This window comes from Microcaecilia unicolor, chromosome 5, assembly GCF_901765095.1.
Source record: "Microcaecilia unicolor chromosome 5, aMicUni1.1, whole genome shotgun sequence".
Classification (NCBI taxonomy): domain Eukaryota; kingdom Metazoa; phylum Chordata; class Amphibia; order Gymnophiona; family Siphonopidae; genus Microcaecilia; species Microcaecilia unicolor.
The window spans coordinates 279,325,812-279,349,635 of NC_044035.1; positions in this window are offsets into that span (position 1 = coordinate 279,325,812).

Genomic DNA, 23,824 nt, shown 5'->3' on the forward strand with positions numbered 1-23,824 from the left:
CACAGAATGTGATGACAGCTAATGTTAGTGCCAATCTCCACAGGTTAATTAGTGCTCAGGTTTACTACATTTTGTCTGTAGGAGTCAGAGAATGTATTCACGTGCTCTACTGTGCTTCTGGTGAAATTTTGCAATCTTGGTGTGTGCTCAGACCCAACCCCAAACCCATTTTATTTAAATTATGTCCCTGTTGCTCCAGCTTACTCCCTTCTCACTATACCTGCTCCACTTCTGTCCATTCCTCCCTTCCCACTACCTGCTGTCCCTGTCACCTGACCAACTGGTGCATGCATGTGGGGATCTCTTAGCACACAGTGCCAGTGAATCAGAGAAGTCTTACATGTACACACCAGAGTGTTCCAAACTTTATTTATTTAATTATTGCACTTGTATCCCACATTTTCCCACCTATTTGCAGGCTCAATGTGGCTTACAAAGACCTGTTATGGCATAGCCATTCCAGGGTAGCAGATACAATTGGTGTTACAAAAAAGATTAAGGATGACAAAAAGATCTAAGCAACCATTATAGAGATGACTTTCTGAATAAGGGTGGAGCGGTGAAGTGTTGTAATTAGGCTATTGATTCTCATGGTAGGCCTTGTTGAAGAGATAGGTTTTCAGAGATTTGCAAAAGTTAGTTATTTTGTTGATTGTTTTCAAGTTAGTTGGTAGTGCATTCCACAGCTGCGTGCTCATATAGGAAAAGCTGGTCGTATGTGTTAGTTTGTATTTTAATCCTTTGCAGCTGGGGAAGTGTAAATTAAGAAATGTGTGAGCTGATCTTTTACCATTTCTGGGAAGGAGGTCCACGAGGTCTAGCATGTAGGTCAGGGCATCGCCATGAATAATTTTATGAACAATCATGCAGATCTTGAACGCGGTACATTCTTTAAGTGGGAGCCAGTGAAGTTTCTATCTTAGGGGTTTTGCGCTTTCATATTTTGTTTTTCCAAATATGAGTCTGGCTGCAGTGTTCTGGGCTGTTTGAAGTTTCTTGATAGTCTGTTCTTTGCAGCCAGCATAGAGTGTGTTGCAATAGTCCAAGTGATTTAGCACCATTGACTATACCAGGTTGTGAAAAATGGATCTCGGGAAGAAAGGTTTTACTCTTTTAAGTTGCCACATGGAGTGGAACATCTTCTTAGTTGTGTTCTTCACGTGGGTTTCGAGTGTGAGATTTCGGTCGATGGTAACTCCAAGAATTTTCAGATTGTTTGAGATGGGAAGGGAAAAGTTTGGTGTGGTTATGGTGGTAAATTTAGTTGTATTATGTTGTGAGGTGAGTATAAGACATTGTGTTTTTTCTGCGTTAAGTTTTAGCTGGAATGCATCCGCCCAGGAGTGCATGATTTGGAAACTTTGGTTGATCTCGTTGGTGATTTCCTTTAGATCATGTTTGAATGGGATATAGATCATGACATCATCTGCATATATGTAGGGATTGAGGTTTTGATTGGCTAGTAGCTTGGCTAAGGGTATCATCATTAGGTTGAAGAGAGTTGGTGAGAGGGGGATCCTTGGGGGACTCCACAGTCAGGTGTCCATGGGGCTGATATGTCCGCGTTCGTTGTTACTTGGTATGATGTTGTGGTCAGGAATCCTTTAAACCAGTTAAGAACGTTACCTCCAACTCCAAAGTATTCTAGGATATGTAGTAATATCCCATGGTTGACCATGTCGAAGGCACTGGACATGTCGAATTGTAGGAGAAGTATGTTATTGCCAGTTGCAATTGTTTGTTTAAATTTATTCATTACAGTCACTAGTACTGTTTCAGTGCTGTGATTCGACCGAAATTACTACTACTACTTAACATTTCTAAAGCGCTACTAGGGTTACGCAGCGCTGAAATCCTGATTGAGACTCGTGGAGAATTGATTATTTACTTAGGTAGTTAGTGAGTTGTTTCGTCATTACACCCTCCATAAGTTTGGTTATCAGTGGGATAGATGCTACTGAGCGATAGGTCATTTGTACTTTTCTTTGCGTCTTTAGGTAAAGGTGTAAGTAGAACGCTTCCTTTATCCTTTGGGAAGAGGCCGTTTAGTAGCATGTAGTTCAGGTGCCTCGTGAGGTCTGTTTTGAGTTGTAGGGGGGCAGATCTTATAAGGTTAGTAGGGCAGATGTCTAGTTTGCATTGCGACTTGGCGTATCTTCCAAGCAATTGGGAGATGTTGTCGATCCATGTGTCAAAGTTGATCCATGATCAGTCTGCTGGATATTCCCTGGGTATTGGATCTAAGCACTCAAGGAGGTTTACATAATCAGTTATGTTGATAGGTATCATGAGTTGTAGCTTTGTAATTTTCTCTTTGAAGTAATTCGCAAGATTGGTTGCTGATGGGGTGTCTATGTTATTAGAAGTAACCGGTGTAGTATTTAGTAGTTTATTTACGAGTTGGAAAAGTTTATGTGTGTCCTTGCTACTGGGCTTGTTTCCAATAAATGGTATTTTCACCATTAGGATGTCATATCAAAAATGCCCCTCATAATCTGTATATTTCACAGTTGGAGCAGTGATGGAATAATTAATTTCTTAAAGTCTCAAACACTTTTTTTAAAAAATTTCTGAAATTAGTATATGTGATAATATATATTTTATGAACACCATTTTCTGCCCATTCATTGGGCCACCTCAGATCATATTCAGTTTATAGATATCTCTGTCCCTCAAATCCATCTTCTCCTATCTATCCAATGCATGTTTGAATTCAATCAATACTTTGCTTGCTTCCTTCTTTGTCATTAGGGAGCCTTTTTACCAAGGTGCGGTAAAAGGACCACTACGGTAGCATTGGCTTGTGTGTTTTCTGTGTGCCAAGGTCCCGTTTTACCGCAGTGGGTAAAAGGATTTTTAAAAATGGAAATGGCCATGTGGTAAGTTAAGCACTTGCCACACAGCCATTTCCTGGGGAAGCTCTTGTCACCTTCTATTTAGGAGGCGGTAAGTGTACCCACGCTAATCTGGTGGTAATCAGGTAAGCCCCCAGTGCTAAAAAAATAAAATTATTTTTTGAGCACCAGAAATGGCATGCGGCAAACACTGGCACTACTGCCTGGGTTCTGCAGTAGCCCGGTGGTAGAGCTGATTTGCAATGCACCATTGCCGTAGTAGTACTACTGCAGCTTTGTAAAAGATCCCCTAGGTAATCTAAGTCTCAAGTATATTATTCACAGTAATGATTCACTTTCTCATATAGTATCATTCATGGAGATGCTCCAGCCTACATGTCTGACCTTATTGACTTGCCACCTAGGAATGCTAAAAGATCAGCACGCACATTCCTGAATCTTCACTTCCCAAGCTGTAAAGGTCTAAAATACAGGCTAACACATGCGTTCAGCTTTTCCTACATGAGCACGCAGTTGTGGAATGCATTGCCACATGACCTGAAAACTATTCACGACCTAATCAACTTTCGAAAATCACTAAAGACTTTTCTTTTCAACAAGGCATACCATAATGATCAATAACAGGAATTCTAGCACATCACTACGTACCTGATATTTTGACTGTTTTCTTATATATCGAATTGCTTATATCTATTTTGTTACACTTGTTCTTTATGTAATACCATTTGTTTCTTTACTCTTGAATGGTGATAGCCATGATGGAATATTGTAAGCCACATTGAGCCTGCAAATGGGTGGGAAAATGTGGGATATAAATGCAAAAAAAAAAAAAAAAAAAAAATATATATATATATATATATATTTTTTTTTTTTTAAATGAGACTTTGTCCTTGAGTTTGGTCAAAGACAATGTACTTGCAATTGGTCAAACTGCCCTATAGCCACACTCAGTATCTGCAGTTAAGTTAGCCACTCTATGAAACTAATGCACACTGTTGAAATTCATATTGCCATGGTCAGTATCACATGGCCATGTCATTGAAGCTTACCTTGTTACAGTATTTCTGTTGGTTATATGTTTAAGGTACATCTGAAGATTGTTTGAAAATCCTTTTTAAAGAAAGATAAAAATAGTTTTGCACATAATGAGAAAATATTGACATTGTGTACTACATGGGAGGAAGAATCTTTAATTTACAACATACGGCTATGCTTTCAGCTACTATATTTGACTCAGTCTGACATTATTGTAGAAATTTGGTATAAATTGGCTTTTGCAACCATGTAACCCAGAGTTATTTTTAATCTATTTTTCACTTCTATTCTGTTTCAGTGGTTAGATGAATAAAATTATGAGCCTTTTGTCAGCCTCCTATAGCAACAGATATTCATCCAAAAAACTAAGATACACTTGTACATTAGTAATTTATCTCTTCCATATACTGAAACTAGGTGTCATGATCCAAATAAAACTGGCATATTTGATAGTATAACAGAATTTAGATGTGGAAAACCAGAAGAACAGAAAAATTGTGTTAGCATACCTTCCTAAATTTAAAAAATGAACTTTGATACTTCCATAGAAGAGAAATAGCCTCCAAGATCAGTGTAACCATCATTAATGTAAAAGTATTGAAAGGGAATATGAGTTGGGAAAAGAGGGCAGATGGAGATAAGGTGGTCAGTTTTAAAATGATCCAGGCACCTAACCATGGAGTTAGACACCTATGCTCCTAAGTTAGAAAATTACCTCAGGCATAGCAGCTAAACAGAGCCATGCCGTACAAAATATCAGGTTACTGGCCAACACATATTATTTTCTATATATAGACCTTTATTTTAAATGTATCTCTTTTAGTAAATACCAGCAATTATACATAGAGGTTGCATACCTGTATGAATGGTGACAGGGCTCATTTTCAAAAGAGAAGGGCGTCCAAAAAGCGACACAAAAGGAACACGGGCGTCCCCATGAAAGAAGGTCGCCCAAATCCAATAATCGAAACAGAGCCATAAGGGCATCCTCTGCGCAAGGATGCCCATCTGTGGTCATCCCCACAGGGGGCATGTTAGGGGCGTGTTATGGGCGGCGTTACGAGATGGGCACCCCCAGCGTATAACGACTAGCGAAATGGTTTCACATGGGTGGGAACATGGGTGTCCTTAGTTAGACCTGAAATAAAAGTGACCAGGGTAAGGAGGAAGTCATCTTTAGACCCATTAGCAATTTTGTGCAGTTGGATAGTGGCGAGAGCGTTGTTGGGAGAGAAAGCTGAGAGTTTGTTGAGTACCTGTTACCTTTGTCTGTGTGCCGTAGTCAGAACGTTTTCACCCTCACCTGCCTCATTTGTGTTTTACCTTTTCAGCTTTCCCTACCCCTTCTAGCCCCCAAACCCAGACACCACTACTCCTTCCTCTATCTCCCCCATCCCCTCCCCCTATCCCTCTCCATTCATTGTCCCCAAGTTCATATTTCATTCCTTTACCTGTTTGTAGTCTCTGTTTGTCTCTTTGTCCTGTGTACTGCTGCAGCGTGTTTGTGAAGACTGTCGTTTGCTGCTTGGAGAGTGAGTGGCTAGAGTGTGTTGCAGGAGAGTTCGTACTATGTCAGAGAGTGCTTGCAGTGTGGCTCTGCTGTGTGTGATTGCAAGAGACAGCAGTGGACTATAATACACTGGACTCTGAGAGCCATGATTGTTTCTATTCAATTCATTGTACAGATGTCTTGTTCTCTATTGGACACACTCAGTTGTGGCTGCCTGTGGGGTGGGGGAGGGGAAGAGGCCCTGAGAATGGATGTGTGCATCCCTCATAGTCAAGGGCTCCCCATTCTCTGTATGTTCTCTGCATTCAAATCTTACCTCTATTTTTACCAGGTTCACGGTTTTCCACAGCTGGTAGTTTTTCTCCCGCTTTCCACCTCATGTGTCTCCCTGCTAGGTTCCATCCATCTTTATGTGGTGAACCCAGTCCCCTTTTATGAAGTGCCCACCTATTCTCAAGGTTGCTGGGGGTGGGGAGGGGGGGGTTAGCATATATGCACTGAATGTCTTTTCCACATTATTCAACACAGTCCTACAATCCTCCATAGTTATGGAACAACAAGATTTCTAAATTCTATCCTGCAAATTAATTTCAAGGTGGTCACTGGTGTGTGCCTACCATGGCCTTGAGCCCTTAAGTCTTGGTGAGGGAGAGGGGTTCTGGTTACAGTTCCTATTCTAAATTACCTACATTTGGCTACAGTCCAGTGCCCCTAGCCCGTGCCCTTCTGTACCTGATGTATTATATTGCAATTGTGATGAAGTAAGCATCCATCTAATGCTTTTACCTTTGTTTTCCCTTTTATCCTCAGCACTATATACCATTGCTGATACATTCAATGTGAAAAGATGACCCAGCTGTTTGTAGCTCCTTCCTTGCCCTCACCAATGTGGTTTGGTTGTGGGTAAGGGTGTCTGATGATCAAAGAGCAAACATTGTCTATGGGCTACCTATGGTCATCTGCAAGTTTCTACTTGGCAGATCACTAGTGCTAGACAACATACCTATTATTTACACAACTTTGTGCTGTGGGGCTCTATGGTAAGGGGGGAGAGGCTGGATGGGCATTTATGTTCCTCAACAGAAATGCCCACCCAGACCCCCCCCCCCCTTACCATAGAGCCCCACAGCACAAAGTTGTTTGGAAGGAACAGGTGGCCTTCTGTATGGCCACACTTTTAACACATATGTACCAAAGTTTCTCTGTCACACTTCACCTGTCATGCAACCCAGCTTGCCGACTCCTCTCACATCAACCCCAGCATTTGATAATATGTAGTGCACAAAGTAGAGACACACACCCTGTTATATGAAAAAATATTCAACATTTATTTAACAAAAAAAAAAAAATAGAAGTATGTACAATTCCCCCCCCCCCCAAATCCTTCAAGGGAGGCCACGTCCTCCTCCCTGCATCCCCCCAAGTCTTTCACGGGAGGCCACGTCCTCGTCCCTGCAAGGCATTGTGCAGCAGGCTAACGAGCAGCACCAGGAACAGCCTCTGCGCCCTGAAGTGCTGCTCGTTAGCCTGCCGCATTGCCGAAACCTCCAGCCTCATTGCTGACATCTCCAGCCTCATCGCTGATACCTTCTGCAGCAACTGGTTTTGGCTATTCACTAGTTGCTGCAGGAGGCGCAGTGCTGGGGCTGGGGCTGGTGATGGTGATGGGGCTGGTGCTGGGGATGGTGTGGAGAGGGCTGGAGGTGTTGGGCCCTCCTCGAGGGGAAGCTTGTCATGCCAGGGGTCCTCCTCCTCCTCCTCCTGCTCCTCCTCTACCACCAGAGCAGGCAGTCCTGCCTCCTCCTCCTGCTGCTGGCGCCCTGTGTATATAAAAGTATTGTCCTTGAGATCAGCACATTCAACATGGCTTGCATAGTGCAGGAGCTGGCTGGCTGGCATGAGGCAGGAATGGGGAAAGGTAGGGTTAGTGGTGAGCCCTGGGCTAGACACATGGGGTATGAGATGCATGAGATGACATGACAGGGAACCCTGTAAGCTGGTCTGAAAAAGGAGTACACTATAAGATGTGTTGGCAGGGAACACTCATTCCTCAGCAGCATGTTTGCATTTTGAGTTGTGACTATGGTAGGATGACCATTTATATATTTTTTTTTGGGGGGGGGAGGGAGGAGGAGGGGGTGAAAGCACTATTTCTTTACATTACTTTCAAATCATGCTATGACATCCACTAAGAGCAGGACATCAGGCAAGAATACCATGAAACAGTATCAACCCCAGAAAGGGGGATACAGAAGTGAGGCATGTCATCTCATTCATCTCAGAGGAGGTTAGTTGGAAGTTACAGCCACACTCATGGGAGGGTAGCTGCAACCTCAGGCCTTGATCAGGGACAGAGGTGTTATGATTTACTAGTTGCCTATTAGCCACATGGAAACTGATATTGTACAAAACATTTGCATTATTAAATAAATACATTTACAATACTTACGTCGAGCCCTGAGGTGCCGTTGCACACTCCTAACGATGAGATTGGGGCTGTCCCGCCATATACGCCGGAACCGGTATCTCAGGAACTTCAGGTCCCTCTGAATTCCAAAACGGCTGCAAGATACAAGTTTGTACACCAGGAGTCAGGGTATGGCCCTTCTTGTTTTCACAACACAAATTCATTTGGCAGCCAAATTGTAGAGACACACAACACTGATTAGGGGGGAGGGGGGCATTACATTGGTACAGGTTATGTCATTGAGGTGGGCATGAGGACAGAGAGTACCATTTGCATGCAGTATTGTAAGGATGTGGGAAAGTTTTTCCTTTCTAGTACATAGATTCTATTAATGAATGTGCATGTGCACATATCACTGATTACTCTTGAATGCAGACTACAGTTAGTGCTTGCATTGCTGAGGGATCTCTTAAATGTGGTGCTACAGGAGTGGGACCTGATAGCCCAGGAACAGTGGGTGTGTGTGTGTGGGGGGGGGGGGGGTTGGAAAAAAAGCACTTACCTTTCCAGTCTTTGTCGTGTCTGTGTCCACGTTCTAATGGACACAGTCCTGGAGGGGCAGGTGATGGTGGTGCAGGAAGAACCTGTGCCGATGCCTCAGGCAGAGCTGCACCAGGAGCAGACACTCCACTAAACTAAAGTTTGGCTCCCGTCTGAGAGCCATGTTTCTCAGTGAATAACTGTTGGAAAATGTACCTCGCCTTATATGGACGCCCATGCGTGATGGACGTCCTTAAATGCACAGTTCCGTATATGGACGACCATCCCATGTATGGACGAGTCAGCAAGTGGATGTCCTGTCCTTTATATGATGGGTCGGCACGTGGATGACCATGACGTGCATGGACCATCATCACACATGTGGGGCCTTATTTGGATGAGTAAGTGTTCATACGTGCGGAGCCTTCCTTATATAGATTATTATCAAGAGTGCAAACCTCTTCATATATACACAATAAAATATGTATGTTCCTTATATTTCCCATAGCTGCATGTTCCGCAAGTACAGTGCATGTAGTTGCAGACATCCGGGTATGGGAAATATAAGGAACATTCATAAGTGTAAAATACAGTAACAAGGACGTGTTTCTCACAGAAATGCCAAAGAACGTCCCTCTTACAGGCCCGCTGTACATTCCAATATCGCAGTTCAAAACGCCCAAATCAGGGACACCCAAAGTATAGTAAAAAGGATGTCCCTAAAACATTCACTGTACTTGTCATATCAACATCCTATGGCGGTTCAACGAGAAAGACGCCCTTATTACTATACTTTGGACTTCTATGATGTACCTGGTTGTTCCGTAAGTATAGTGCATGTAGTTGCGGACATCCAGGTATGGGATATTACCAGAGAGCCTGTTTTCCCTTTTCAGTGTGACTTTCAGGGGTGAGGGAGGGAGACAGTAACCACAAAACACATTTTTGTACCCTGGGAGGGATTGAAACTTGTCAAAATAAAAACATCCTTCTTTTTAGACTTGAACCTTTCTTCTGGTTTGATTATTGCTGTTAGACATCCAAATTTGGGGCTAGTCCCGCTCAAAACATGCCCCCTTGCTATTTGGAAACACTACAGAGTAGGACATCCAAATTCTGCCATTCCAAAATCACAATTTCGATGTTTTGGGCAGATGAACTTTTTTTTTTTTTTTTTTGGGGGGGGGGGGCATTTTGAGACATCCATCTGCTTTGAAAATGAACGTCTAAGGCATATGCTATCCTTAGTCTGCTGTTGGACTGGTTTGAAATGGCTACAGATGGCCAACTAAAAACATCTCATCCACAGTCTGGCAGATAAGTCTGCTAGCTTGAAGTGCCTGTTAAGTTCAGAAGGTTTTTCTTTTTCTGTATATATTTTACTTCAGTGCACTCTGCAGTTTTTACAGTACCAGCTGGTGGAAAGGGAAAATTGATGTTTGCCCTTTATGCTGATATGACAGGGTCCTTGGCAATTCTAGCAGCTGGCATTGTGCATTTTGTCATAACATGTATTCTTCCTTGGGTTTTAGTTTTGCAAGGAACATAGGAATTTTTAGGAGGGGAGGGGAAAATGGGGGCAGGGGTTGGATTGTGCTTTTATACAGACTTTGTCACTCTCAGTGCTCAGTACAGGCAGAGTGTCAGTGTAATATTAAACACTGATATTCTTGTAAGCAGGCTGTTTTACAGTATGTAGATTCAGCTGTACATAAAATCCTTTTGTAATCAGATAAATAGTTTTGCTGTGAACAGTAAATAAGGGAATATACATTTCAGGGCTTACCTTTTGTTTACAGGAAAATGTCATGTACTGTGGCCTTTTGATGTTTATTAGTCCAGATCCTTCCTGAATTGATTGGACAAGGTAAATGTTATTGTACTGTTACTTGTACTTTCTAGGTAGAACAATATGGTTCGTCATTATAGCCTTTTCCCAAGGCTAAAGACATTTATTTAATTTTACCACAGATTACCTGGGAAATAGATGTAGCTTATTTGAAGCCTTTGAAATTATTTGCAGAAATCTTGTATTAATTCCTTTGCAAAAAAATAAAATAAAAAAATAAATTCTAAGGACTCTTATTTTCTTCTTTCCCTTGTACAATTTTTATATTACTGTGAACTATGAAGTTATTTTTATCGCAAGAGTACATAACACATATAAAACCTACTCCAATTTATTTTGCCTTATCCAGAATGAAATCCAGTTATGGGTCTTTGCCACTTATCCAAGATGTTATTACATGTTTGTGCACATCAGTCAAGATACATTTTATGATAAACAGGCTGTGGGAAAGCTATGGATAAAAGTGACCATTGGTAATAAAATGTTTGCTAGCTCCCAAAAAGCAACATAGTTGCTATTGATCAGACAAGAATGTAAGAAAAGGTACACAAAACAAGTGCTACAAAGGCTAATTTAGAAGCCCAATTCTCAATTAGGAGCTCAAAGCACTTGAACATTGGCCTTAAACTCTGATCTTTCTCTGTTCTCTCTTGTCACTGGCAGGAGCCTGCAGAGCAAAACAGCTGCTGCTGATGACCTCAACATCCACCTCACCTTCCTATTGGTCAACTTTGGAGCTGGAATGAGGCTTGGTGCATCTCAAGCCTCATTCTAGCTCCAAATTCGACCAATAGGATGATGAGGTCATCATCAGCTGTGCTGCTCTGCAGGCTGCTCCAGTGATGAGAGAGAGGGGAGAAAGATCAGAGGTAGAGCAAGTATGAGGTGAATCAAGCATAGCAGTGACCACATAGATTTTTGAGGAGGAGGCACAGGAAGGTGAGCACCACACAAGTACACAGGTGAGGCTAGTGCTGCTGAGAGACTGAGCCAGGCCTGAGGCAGGGCCATTGCTGGGCCCGGGGCAGAGCTGCCCCCCCCCCCAGGATCGCCACTAGTACCCCCCACCGCAACTCCAAATACCTTGGTTGGTGGGGATCCGGCATTGCCTGCCCTGCCCCTGTGGCTGCTTTTTCTCTCACGTCACACATGCTCGGTTTCAAAACCGAGCATGCGCGACCCAAGGGGAAAAGCAGTTGCTTGGCAGGCAATGCTGCAGAGTGAAGAACCGTGCTGGAGGAAGACTTCTGCTGGCGGGGCCTGGGGACCCCCGCCAGCCAAACCAGAGGCCCCAGCCCAAAGCCCTGTGTCTGCTCCTCCCCAGCCTCCATAGGGGGCCCAGTGCTGGAGTTTTCTCTCTCTCTTGTTCCTGTCAGGATGTGATCATCCAGGTTCCGTCAGGAACAGGAGAGAGAAACCTTGGCACCAGGCCCCCCTTGGAGGCCGGACCTAGGGGAATTTTGTCCCCCTGCCCCCCTCTCGGCTGCCTTGGGTGAGGCAGTGACTACAGGAGGGGGAAGGGAGAGGCGGGATGGTACACGCACACACAAGCTACCTACATAGCTATTTTGGGGCTACTTTTGGGCTTAAATTGGGTTGGAAATTTTTGGTCATCTGGCAACTCTGGTTGGGCATGTGTCAGGCAGATAGACTTGAAAGTTATAGAATACTATCATTTACACACCTAACTGCCTATAGTTAGGCACACGCATTTATGCCAGTCATTTGAGCTGGCATAAGTGCTCAAATCCTAAAGTTAGGTGCAGAAATGCAGAAATACACTAGAATTCTATAACAATAGTTCTGTCCACAACTGTCATTATTGAATTTGTGCTTATGACACACCATCTAATTAATGCCAATTAGTGTCAATAATTGTTTGCTAATTGGCAATTATCAGCGCTGATTAACTTGTTAACTAATTGAGTTATGCATGCAAGTCCAGAATATGACAGGATTTATGCATGCAATTTAAGTTGCTCTATATAGAATCAGTCTGATTTCACTTATCAGAGCGCTATGTGGTGGAACTTCTTACCTAAATCCATTAAATGGCAAAATAATTGTCTGAAGTTCCATAAAATTTTAAAAGCTTTCCACTTTAAAAAAAATCTACTAACAGAAAATGAACTCACTATTTCTGGTATTAATTCAGGACTATAAAGATCCTTAGTGATTCAACTGTTTTCTACTTTTAGAATCTACTGTAACTCTTTTAGGATTATTCCACCTTAAGCTATGTCTTACAGTATGTATATCCTACTTTTTTATGCTGTGTGTTATTCTTTGTTGTTAGCCATATTGAACCTGAGAATGCTTGGCTTAAAGTGCTATATAAATATCATAAATAAATAATCCTGGTGCCTAAATATTGGTGATCTTTTGAGAATTTTAAACCATAGGTGCTTTTGTGTTTGTATAAAATACTAGCATAAACTGCAGAAATCATGCCTACATTGCCGGTGCAGGTACTTACCTGTTCAACAGCAGGTGTGCCTGCACCTAGATTATTTACGTACATTTATAAATTAGCATAATTTATAATCTTCCCATGTACTTTAACTCTGTGTTCCTCCAAAATTCCACTCCACACATGCCTGCTAGTAATTTATTCTGTATCATTTCTAAATATTTTCTTTTACACCAGTCGGTACTTTATACAGATTATCCTCTGGATGTGTACAGCTGGTTAAAAAAAATAAACATGTTGGTTCAAAGAAACAAGAGGAACAGATGAAGAATATAGAAGTCATGCAAAAAAAAGTATAATATAGTATAAACATTTATTCAAAACCCATATTCAACAATTCATTTCTCAAATAAAGACACCCTCATATCCCGTCATTTCAGAAATACTAAATACTGCAAAGTTTCATGCTAGATTACCAGTCAGATTACATCTAAGAAGACAATGATAATAATACAAAGTTTTCCTTAATGTTCAGTACTAGCGGTACTAGAAATGTTTTTCTAATCAAAGGAAGTAAATTAACAATCTGCTAGAACAAGCAGATTCCATGCTTCAAAAAAACCACCAGATGCTTCAGATCAATAGATACTTTGTGTAATTAAATTATTTTGCAGAGGTTAGTCCCTTTACTTCTATAAGCTTTAGCTTGTGATGATCAACAGCTGTCTTGTCTCCTGATTCTCAATATTCTCAGCCAAGTGCCCTCTATTGGACTGTGACACAATCCTACAGGCAGTGACTTTTATTTCCAGGGCTTCAGGTAATGGAACAATTCTGAGACTTTCTAAAATTAAAGGCTTTAAGGTTCTCAACACAAAATACATGGCGTCTCCTTATCACTAGCTTTGGGCTCTTTTTTTTTTTTCTCTTCTCCCTGCCACAAGACCAGCAAGGTCCTGCTTGGAAGTATCTAGATTTGCTTTGGCTTAGACCTTCTCTATTACATTTTAGACAGCAGATACTCCTATTCCCCCTTTCATGTATATGGTATTCCAGTCCAGGTTTTCGGACACAGCAAGCCCACACTGTGCAGTGTTTTAATACAGAGTCTGTGTGCTGGAACTGCAGTTTCCCTTTTTCCAGTACTATCCAACTTTAATATAATTTCCTTAGTAAGCACCTCTGCCACATATTTCAGGACAACATTTTCATCTGCAGGTTTAACCCCAGCACAGTTTTTTCCTGATATGCCCTTAATCTATTAATTTGTTCTTGGGGGACTGGAGTAATTCTAAAGGACTGGAGATGAACAGATGTAGTCCTTCATAAAAGCAATAATAGAGAGTAGATTTGAAACTATAGAGGGCAGTTAGTCTTACCTCAATAATAGGAAAGTCAAAGGAGACTCTACTCAAGGAAAGGAGAGCAAACTATCTAAAGGCCAGTGGGCTGAATGATCCAAAAACACCATGGGACTGATAGTCAAAGTGATTTAAGCAGGCAGAAGAGGCTCCTGGCCTCTTAAACTGTGCTCAACTGGCCATCCACTGATATTCAGTGGCATGTAGCCTATTGAATATCAGCTCAGATTGCACAAATAATAAAAACAGCCAATGGAGAGGCATTCTTGGGGTGGAGTCGGGGATGAGCCACGAGGCACATGGGTGCCAGCGATATCCAATGTCAGTGACCACATGGAAATCCAAAACATGAATAGAGCTTCAAAAATAAGCATAATAATCTACAACAAAATCATCTAAGAGAGTTTGAGATCATCAGTTTACAACTAAAAATCAGAACTAAAAAAGTGCAGAGTGAAGCAGTTAGTGTACAGAAATCAAAAGGCACAGTAGATGGTAGGGATAAATTTCACTGACCATAGAGAGAATTCAGGGGAATAGCATCTGATGATCTCAAGACAGCAAAATAATATATCAAGGTGCTGGCTAGAGCCAGAAGGATGCTAGAATCCACAGGGAGAGGCATTAACAGCAAATATATAAATAAATGGATGGATAGATAAGCTTCTGTATAGGTCATTGGTGAAGCCTTACATAGAACACCATGTAAAAAGAAAATGCTGGTCACCATGGTTAGAAATATCCAGATATTGAGCACCATTATCCAGATAATAGCTTATATTGAATATATGGATACTGCAATGAGTACATTGCACTATCCAAGTAGCAACTTATCTGGATGCTATCCTAAGTTATCCAGATACCTGAGGAGTGGCACTGAAAATGGCTGCTACCCAAGTAACTTTGATCTTTGGCCCATCTTCAACCACAGACTGCTCCAGCACTATATGGTTGATGCCAAGATGGTCTATGAACATATTCAGTAGCACTATCTGGACTGTCCCACTAAATATCTGTCTCATCAGGATTTATCCAGGTAGCAGGTGCTGCTACCTAAATAAGTCATTTTAAATATCAGGTCTTTGATTTTTCTCTTTAGTTTGATGAAAGATGAATACAAAGAGCAAGGACCTCCCTCCTACCCATTAAAGAAACTTAGTACTGGCAACCTAAAATTTAGAAAATAAATGTGCTGTGGGTCTTTCCTCACCACGCAACCCATGTATTAACATAGTAACATAGTAACATAGTAGATGACGGCAGAAAAAGACCTGCATGGTCCATCCAGTCTGCCCAACAAGATAAACTCATATGTGTATACCTTACCTTGATGGGTCTGTAAGTCTAAATGTGGAAGGATCAATTCAAAGTATTTCTTACACTGCTAGACTGGAATTTCAAAATAGAACTAGTGGGCCCTGAGCTTGGTGCCATTTTGTTAATTCAAGTGCATCCTTAGAAGAAAATTATATCAAGTTTAGCACCCACCAGCACCATTATGAAATATGACCTTGATAGGTAGGACAACGGGAGATTTTTTCTGTCCCATTTGTATGTAGATCAAACAGGTAGGATGAGATACATCCAGAGATGATGGAAGGTCAGTGGGCTTTGGTTTTTAGATTTTAGGGCACCAGCACAATTGTTGTTGGGTTTTTTGGTTTGTTTTTGTTTTTAACTTTTAGCAGGGGTGAGGCCATGATTGTGGCTGCTTTATTACAAATGAAATATAAATGAATGACATTTTTTTTACATTTTTGTTTCATTTATTACAGAAATGAAAAAAATGTCTTAAAATTTCCTGTGTCAGTTCAGCAAAGGCATATTCCTAGTAGGTAGATATGAGAAGTGGAAATAGAAAGAGAAGATGCTGGCTGTGTAAGGAAGGGCTTACTTAGTAGGTTGGTAGGTTAGATAGAGAAGGTGCTAAGCAGGAGTGGGGGGATGAACAAGAAAAAAGTGCAGAACAGGTAGTAGAGTAGAGAAAGGATGAAAGATATTGTTGAGCAAGTTGGAGTGACAAGAGTGTTAGGTGGGTGAGAATGAAGTAGAGAGGTAGGCATCTGGACACTGCTGAACAAAGAGGGCAAAGACAGTAGGATGGAAGGAAGAGGACAATAAAATGAGGCAGGGAGAAGAAATTTAAAAAGATGAGTGAGGGAAGAGAGGGGAATTCTGGACAGGTGAGTGAACATAACGAGGGAGATAGTGTTCCAGAATCACTGCTGTCACAAGAGAGGGATGTGTTGAGGATGCTACTGTCTGCAACAGAAGCAAGCACCTAGGAGGGAGGAGTAGGTAAGATGGAGGGAGGTGGGAAGAAACCCTAGGCTGAAGGTTCATTTAAAGTACATAATAAACTTACATGGCTCTGCTTGAGTCTATACTTTTGTATTTTTTTTTGCATTGAATCTTAGCATTTGACCACTCCTCAAGATTTATACATCTTATTCTAGGCAAAAGATCAATATAAGGCACAAATTTCTTTCAAAATAACCTTTTAACCTTCTAAGTATTCATTATGAAGAAAAAAATTTAAATGAAATTCAAGAGAGCATTGAAATAAGGCTCTTGAGTCACATAAAGAGTAGGTTTATCTTTTCTCATTAATTAAATAGCTTCAGACTCCAGTAAACCCTTTTGGCCTAAAAATGAACTTGACCTTTAACTCTGCAGAAACTTGGCAAGTATGAAATTGAAAAGATTTTCTTCCAATATATTTAAATATGTGTGTTCATATTGGCAATAGCCAGAGAATGATATTCAAAACTTGTGAGCATTAGTTTCAGTTATCAAAGCTTCAACCTTTGCTACTGCACAATTATGCATTTTTCATATAGGTAGTCATAATTCTGTACATTCATAATTCAGATATCTTGAAAAACAGTTTTTAAAAATCAATCTAAAATGAGAGTAGATCTTATATTCATTCACCTCTTGCATGAATCAGAAAGGGAGAGTTTGCCTACTTGCTTTTAGTTTCCTTAGCAGATCTAAACACTGTATCAATGCAGTTAATGGCAGGTAAGGGACAATGATTTTCCAGGGATGGAAGGATAGACCCACCAGTTCAAATTCACACCACAGTAAGTGCTGACTATGGAAAATCATTAATGTTAGAATTACAAGAACTGAGGGACTGAGTTTGATTCCCACTTCAGGCATAGGCAGCTCCTTGTGACTCTGGGTAAGTCACTTAACCCTCCATTGCCCCATGTAAGCCGCATTGAGCCTGCCATGAGTGGGAAAGCGCAGGGTACAAATGTAACAAAAAAAATGCAGACAACTATTATTAGTATAGAAAACACCTGCAGTGGAAATGTCTGCCCTTTCAAGACGTATAAAGTAATTTTTAAAAACCATTTTCATGAGTAAAATGTTGATTTAGGCATGTAAAAGACTTATAAAAAAAAAAGATCATGCCTAAAGTATGCATGCAAATACCTGTAGAGTAGGTATTCTTAGGGGAAGAGTTTGAGTGAAGCATGGACAGAGTCATAATTTGTACACACACTTATAAAATATGCATGTACTTTACATGCTAATATAGGCCTCTCAGCAGTAAACTGTTGACACTCACAATCTAGGTGCTATATTCAGGGAATATGCTAGTATTTTATAAAGACACATAGGTCACTATGAGGCCTGTGTATTAAACCGTGCCAAGCAGTTTGTGTGGGTGTTAGCATGCAGTAGTTAGCGCAGGCCCACACTAATGGCTTAAGCACACCAGAACCAGCTAGTGGGTTAAAAATCCAGTTCGTTATGGAAGGGATCTAGGTAGGTCATGGGCGGAGATGGGGCACAGCTGGTATTGACGGATAGTGAGTGGACGTTACCTGCAGCCACAGTACTGCACATAACAAGGTTTAAAATATGTATTGTGGCCAAGGAAATCCCCCATTTACCTAGCCTAACTTACCATGTCATCTGATCCCCTTCATATAAGCACTCCCCAAGGTAAGCCACTTACCCCAAGATAAGGTATTCCATAGCACAAAATCCAACACTCCCCCCAAAATGACCCTCAACGTTCATCCTTGCATTTACCAATGCAGTCCCTGTTACTGTATGAGACAGGAGAGATCCTCCTCCACCCCTGCCTTGTCCTAGTCCTGGATTCAAAATGGAAGCTCTGACCTCTACTGCTAGGGGTCATTCTACCAGGTAAAGGTTGATTGTATTTATGAGATTGACCTCTAGTGGTAGTACTGTAATACAACACTAGGGATGCCATTTTGAACCTGGGGCTCAGACAGGGCCTGAGAAGAGGGGGATCACTCTTGCCCTGTATATTAGACTACCAGGGATTGCCTAGGTAAGTACAGGGAGGTCAGTGGAATTAGGGGTGGGGAGGACCTTGTTTTGAGAAGACACATCTTGTGAAAGGGGTCATCTCAAAGGGGGCCTTTTGCTAGACCATGATTGGGGGATAGGGTCAGCACGGGGAATATAGGACTGGGTGAACAGTGGGTAATTTTCTTGGCAGTCAAGTCATTTAAAAATAATTGGCTATGAGGCAGCATTGAATGCCCAAATTACATGTATTAGCAGGTAGTGTGGGGGCATCTGCATTATCTGCTGATGTACATAACATAGGTCCTTTTAATAGCATCTGCCTTACATGGTAAATATAGGGCAGATGCTTGCCCCCTCCTCTGTGTTTACTGCACAGACTTTGTATTACAACATCTTAAGTTTTGCACTTAAAGGGGTATGTTTACTAAAGTGTGTTAGCGTTTTTAATGCACCTACCTATACATTATGGAGGTGGAGGCATTACTTTTCATTTAACTCTCATACTTTTCTCAGAATACACATAGGCATACCTGGGGATGTAGTTTGGGTAGAGTTAAAAATTACACAAGTATGTTATTTAAAAAAACAAACAAACCATGCAGAACTGCAAAATGTTTAACAAGGACATTTGTGAAAGTCTCAGTGTCATTCTTTTCTGGGGAGTAATTTTAAATGAACACTTATTTGCATAAGTTCCTCTTAAAATATAGGTATAATTTATGTGCATATCTGACACCTAGGTTAAGTAGCTTGATATAAAATTACCCCATAATATCACATTACTTTACTTTTGAAATAACAGCTGGAAAAAGAGATGTACTGTGTGAGGTATTAAATGCTCAAACAGCAGAAGAGAGAGTCAAAGCACACATAACAATAAAAGAACAAAAAAAAAAAAAACCAAGGACCATTCAAGCTTGGGATTGTCAAGAGTTCTTTATTGGTAGACCCAACATGGGCCATATTTTGGTGTACTGCCTGTGTCAGGGGGTCAATGGGAATAAATGTATATGTCTGAGATAATTCCACATAAATAATTCATTATTCATATGGTAAGCAAGCCAAAGCTGATTTAAAATGTATCTTTAAAAACAAAAGTGCATCATCGCAAGCTGACATCCTGGAATTGTCATTTTTGATGATTATTGTCCAGACCTGCTACCAAAAGATTTCACAAGAAAAACATGGGAAACAATAGCACTCCAAAGCAGAAAAATCAAATCAATATAAAGGAGTACTTCAACGGAGCAAAATGGCAAGCTCCTTAAAACATATGACACAACTGCAAAACTACATGTATGTTAACTAATTGTGCATTTTCTAAATTAAATTCCAGAAAAATCACTTGACGCTGGCCACCGTTTTATGGTGCTAAATCCCACTGCTTCAGGGGGTAGTGGCCTTCATAAATATACGGTCACTGATCAGTGTGGAGGTTGACATTGCACCTTGAAACATATTTATGAAGGTCACTATCCCCTGAAGCAGCGGGATTTGGCACTGCAAAACGGTGGCCAGCATCAAGTGATTTTTCTGAAATATAATTTTTATGAAAACTAAAATTTTTTAAAATGTGAACATTTGAATTAAAATTAGGGGAGGTTTTTAAAAGCCAGTGGTTGAAAGACAGAGTTGTGTGTGTAAATAATGCCTATCTCTTTCTGAGACTTTCCCCCTCCTTTTTCAAAGCACTGTTAAGTGATTTCTTAAGAACCTTGTACACTGAATTGGTAGAGTCATACTGGATTTGTTTGATGTTATTTACTTCATCCCTTATGTTGAGATTTGTGAACCTGAATTGCATACATTGCCTCCATTATACGCAAATCTCTTTCATGCATATTCATTGTGGATATCCTGAAAACCTGACTGAAAAGGGGGTACTCCAGGACTGGACTTGGGAAACACTGCCCTAAAGTAATGTGTAAGGGGGGTCTTTTACTGGTGTTTTTAGTGCAAGCTAAAAATAGTTGCGTGCTAAATGCTAGAGACACCAATGTATTCCTGTGGGTATCTTTAGTGTTTAGCATGTGCCCATTTTTAGCGCACATTAAAAATGCCAGCACACCTAAGTAAAAAAACCCCTTAGTGCCTTTGCATCCACCTGAAAGGGGGGTGTACACTTGGACAGAGCATGTGTGGACCACGGGCATGTCCACCATCAATGCACAGATCTTATAAAATACTATCATATACGCACATTGACTGGCACATCTAGGCACACCCATTTATACCTACAATTGACTTAGCATACATGGGCTAATCTTCCTTTTGGGTGCTCCAATGTGGATTTGCACTAGTATTCTATAACAGAATCGGAGCACCTTGGTTCTGTTATAGAATTGGCCCTCCATGTGCTGCAGTGGGGCTCCTAAAAGGAGGCGCCACTTTATAGAATTGCCCCTTAATGTTAGGCTGGTTAGAAGGATTTTCAGTTTGACACTGTCCTTATAGTATTTGAAAATATACTGATATCAAAGCTGTTTGTTCACTAGCCATTGGTGAATATTTAAGTCCATTTGAACACTGACCTGTAAGTTTTTATTCTATGGTGTACTTTATAATGGAAATGTTTTTTTTTTTTTTTGAAATCTTAAAGTTATATCATTTATATGCTTTTCAGAAGTCCCTAGAAATAAAACAGTTCTATAGTCTTAAAAGACTTCAATTAGAATAAAGATTGTCAACCTTAGCTTGAAGTGATAATAATAATTTAACAGGCCAACAATCCAAAACTAATGATCACTCTGAACGTAGGACATGACTATTGTAAGCAATTAATGGGGAAAATTTAAATGATACTCAAGATTTCCACTGCAATATTCAGAAATACATCTTTTCTTCATTGACAACTAAAGAGATTCTGCAATATTTTAGTGATGATAATGGAGAGAAACCATTCCAGTAAGTCATACGGGTTCATTAACCTAAGTTATTGAAAAACAATTTAATTTATTTTATTTAACAGGTTAATTCTGTTCTATTAGAAATAGTTGTTGAATCAAAAATACCTGCAAATTTACAAGAGATCTAAATAAAAAGCTCTTTGACTAAAGTGTGCTAAGCAGTTACCATGGGAACCATTTACTAAGCTGCGTTAAAAAGTGGCCTGCAGTAGTGTGGGTATGTGGTTTTGGTGTACGCTGGGCCATTGTTTACCATGTCTGGGGAAAAAGGGCATTTTTTAATGGGCCGGGAAATGGACGTACATTAAAATTAAAACTAGCATGCACCTATTTACAGCCTGAGCCCTTACTGCCACCCATTGATCTAGCGGTAAGGGCTCATGCACTACACGTGCAGTAGCCATTCAGTGTGTGCCAACTGCTGATTAAATTCTACTGCTGGAATGAGCAGACACCAAATCCGAAATTACCGCCAGGGGGCATGCTAGTCTGGCAGTAGTCTCATTTTAGCATGCACGGCACACATGTAGGCCCTACCACACCTTAATTAAAGGACCCCCATGTGAATAGTGCACAGACACAAAACTATTACTACACCGGCTCAAGTTAGCACATGCTAATTTACATGTTAACTGCATTTCATGCTATTGGGCAGGAAATAGGCAGATTATGGATGGGAAATGAGCATAGACTGCTCATTGCAATTATCACATGGTACTGTACTGTACACTGTCATCTGTAAATACACAACAATTTTATGTAACACGCTATAAACACCCCCCCCCCACACAAAAAAATGTTTGCTGTAATCTTGTGCTGAACCCAAATGTTTCAAAAATTCCAAGGTTCCAAAGATAAAAATTGATGAAATACAGATCTCAGCTCCCAAAGTAATAAAAGATCTCAATTATCTTTATGGAGCTAAGGGAGACCTCCCAGAGCATCAGACATTTTCATGCCATTTTCCTTGGCACTACTCCCAGCAGATGCGATATCTCCACCAGCTCCTCAGAAATGTACTCCAGTCATTCTCTTACCCTGACAAGGGCCTCTTGTTTCACTAAATCGCTGCATCAGGAGGAGATAGCGCATCTAGTGGGATTAGTGCCAAGGAAGACAAAATGAAGATGGCTGATGCTTTGGGAGGTCTCCCTTAGCTCCATAAAGATAAATGAGATCTTTGTATTGCTTTTGGAGTTGATATCTGTACTTCAGCACTTTTTATTTTTTAAACCTTAGAAGTTTTTGAAACATTTGGGTTTTGGTGCTTGTGTTTGTCACAGACTGTATGCGATTTGGTTGTGTTCAGTTTTTTGGAAAGCATCATTTTCCTTCTGTCGGGAGTTTTTTTTGTATGATTTCTCTTTTCTCTGGAGTAGTTTTGAAAGCCAATAATAATAACTGGAGACTCAGATTTGAGTTGGTTTGGTTCTTCTTGTATTTAGAATGTTTTACTGCACTCTGAGTTTTTGAGGCTTTGTTTATTAAGAATGTTTTTGAAATTTGTAGTCCCTGTGGTCCATTTCAGCACAAGATTAGAGAAAATATTTTTTTTTGTAGGGGTGTGCTTAAAGTTAAACTGTTTGCTTCCTCTATTTAGTATAATGTATCATGCCATGGCATCCATTTAAAATTACATGGCACACATCTATGTCCTTATCACAGCCCTAGAAAACAAACCATCAACCTTCCAACAGTTTCATTGTTTTTGTGTTTTTATCATGTAGCCCAAGTTTCTATTTAATTGCTGAAAACTAGTAATGTTCCTTTCATGCTTGATGTTGAGCAGAGATCAGACCAGTAAGCACAAAGATCAGAGAACTGATGGTTAGGGTTCTAAGGCAAGGTCATCTGCCTGCACCACAGCACAAATGTCATTCCTTCAAATGTACCATCCAATTCAGCAGAAATCCCAAGTGGCTACATCTTCGCTAAATCCCAGCTCATTAATGTGAGATTCCATGACTTTTGTACCTCATTACAGACATCAGAATCACCTTAGCAACAAGGTTTTTTGAAAGTTTCTTGAATTACTATCTTTTTCCTTGTATCATCTTCCTACTAGTGCCTATAGAAAAAGCCTTATTTAACTTTTCTCAGCAGGAATAAAAACTGCTCAGCTTTAGCAGTCTCACAAGAATGAGGATTTTTTGACAGCTTCTATTTCGTATTTCAAAAGCATTTTGAGATACAAAAATCTGTATCTTCTCCTTTGTATGTACAAGATAATCTAACTTAATGCCTGTCAGATTCTTCTAACCTCACTGTAATATACTGATGCATATTAAGTGTATTAGAGATAGAATTACAGTTCAGTTCTATATATAGATTTTAGGATTCTCATAATGACACAGACCATGAAACGAGACAAAACTTTAGTTACTCAAGTACACAGTCCAGACAGATTTTATTCTTTACTGTACTTTGAGGGGCCAAGGGGGTCTTTTACTAAAGCTTAGCTTGAGTTATCAGTAGGTGGGCCCATTTTATTCCTATGGGCCCTCCTGCAGATAACTCGAGCTAAGCTTTAGTTAAAGACACCCCCCCCCCCCCCAGTTACTAAAGTGCTTTAAAACCAGGTGTTAAATTGTGCTTTTAGCCTCATTAATTAACTGCATGTTCAATAAACTGCATAAAATGAATATTACAGAA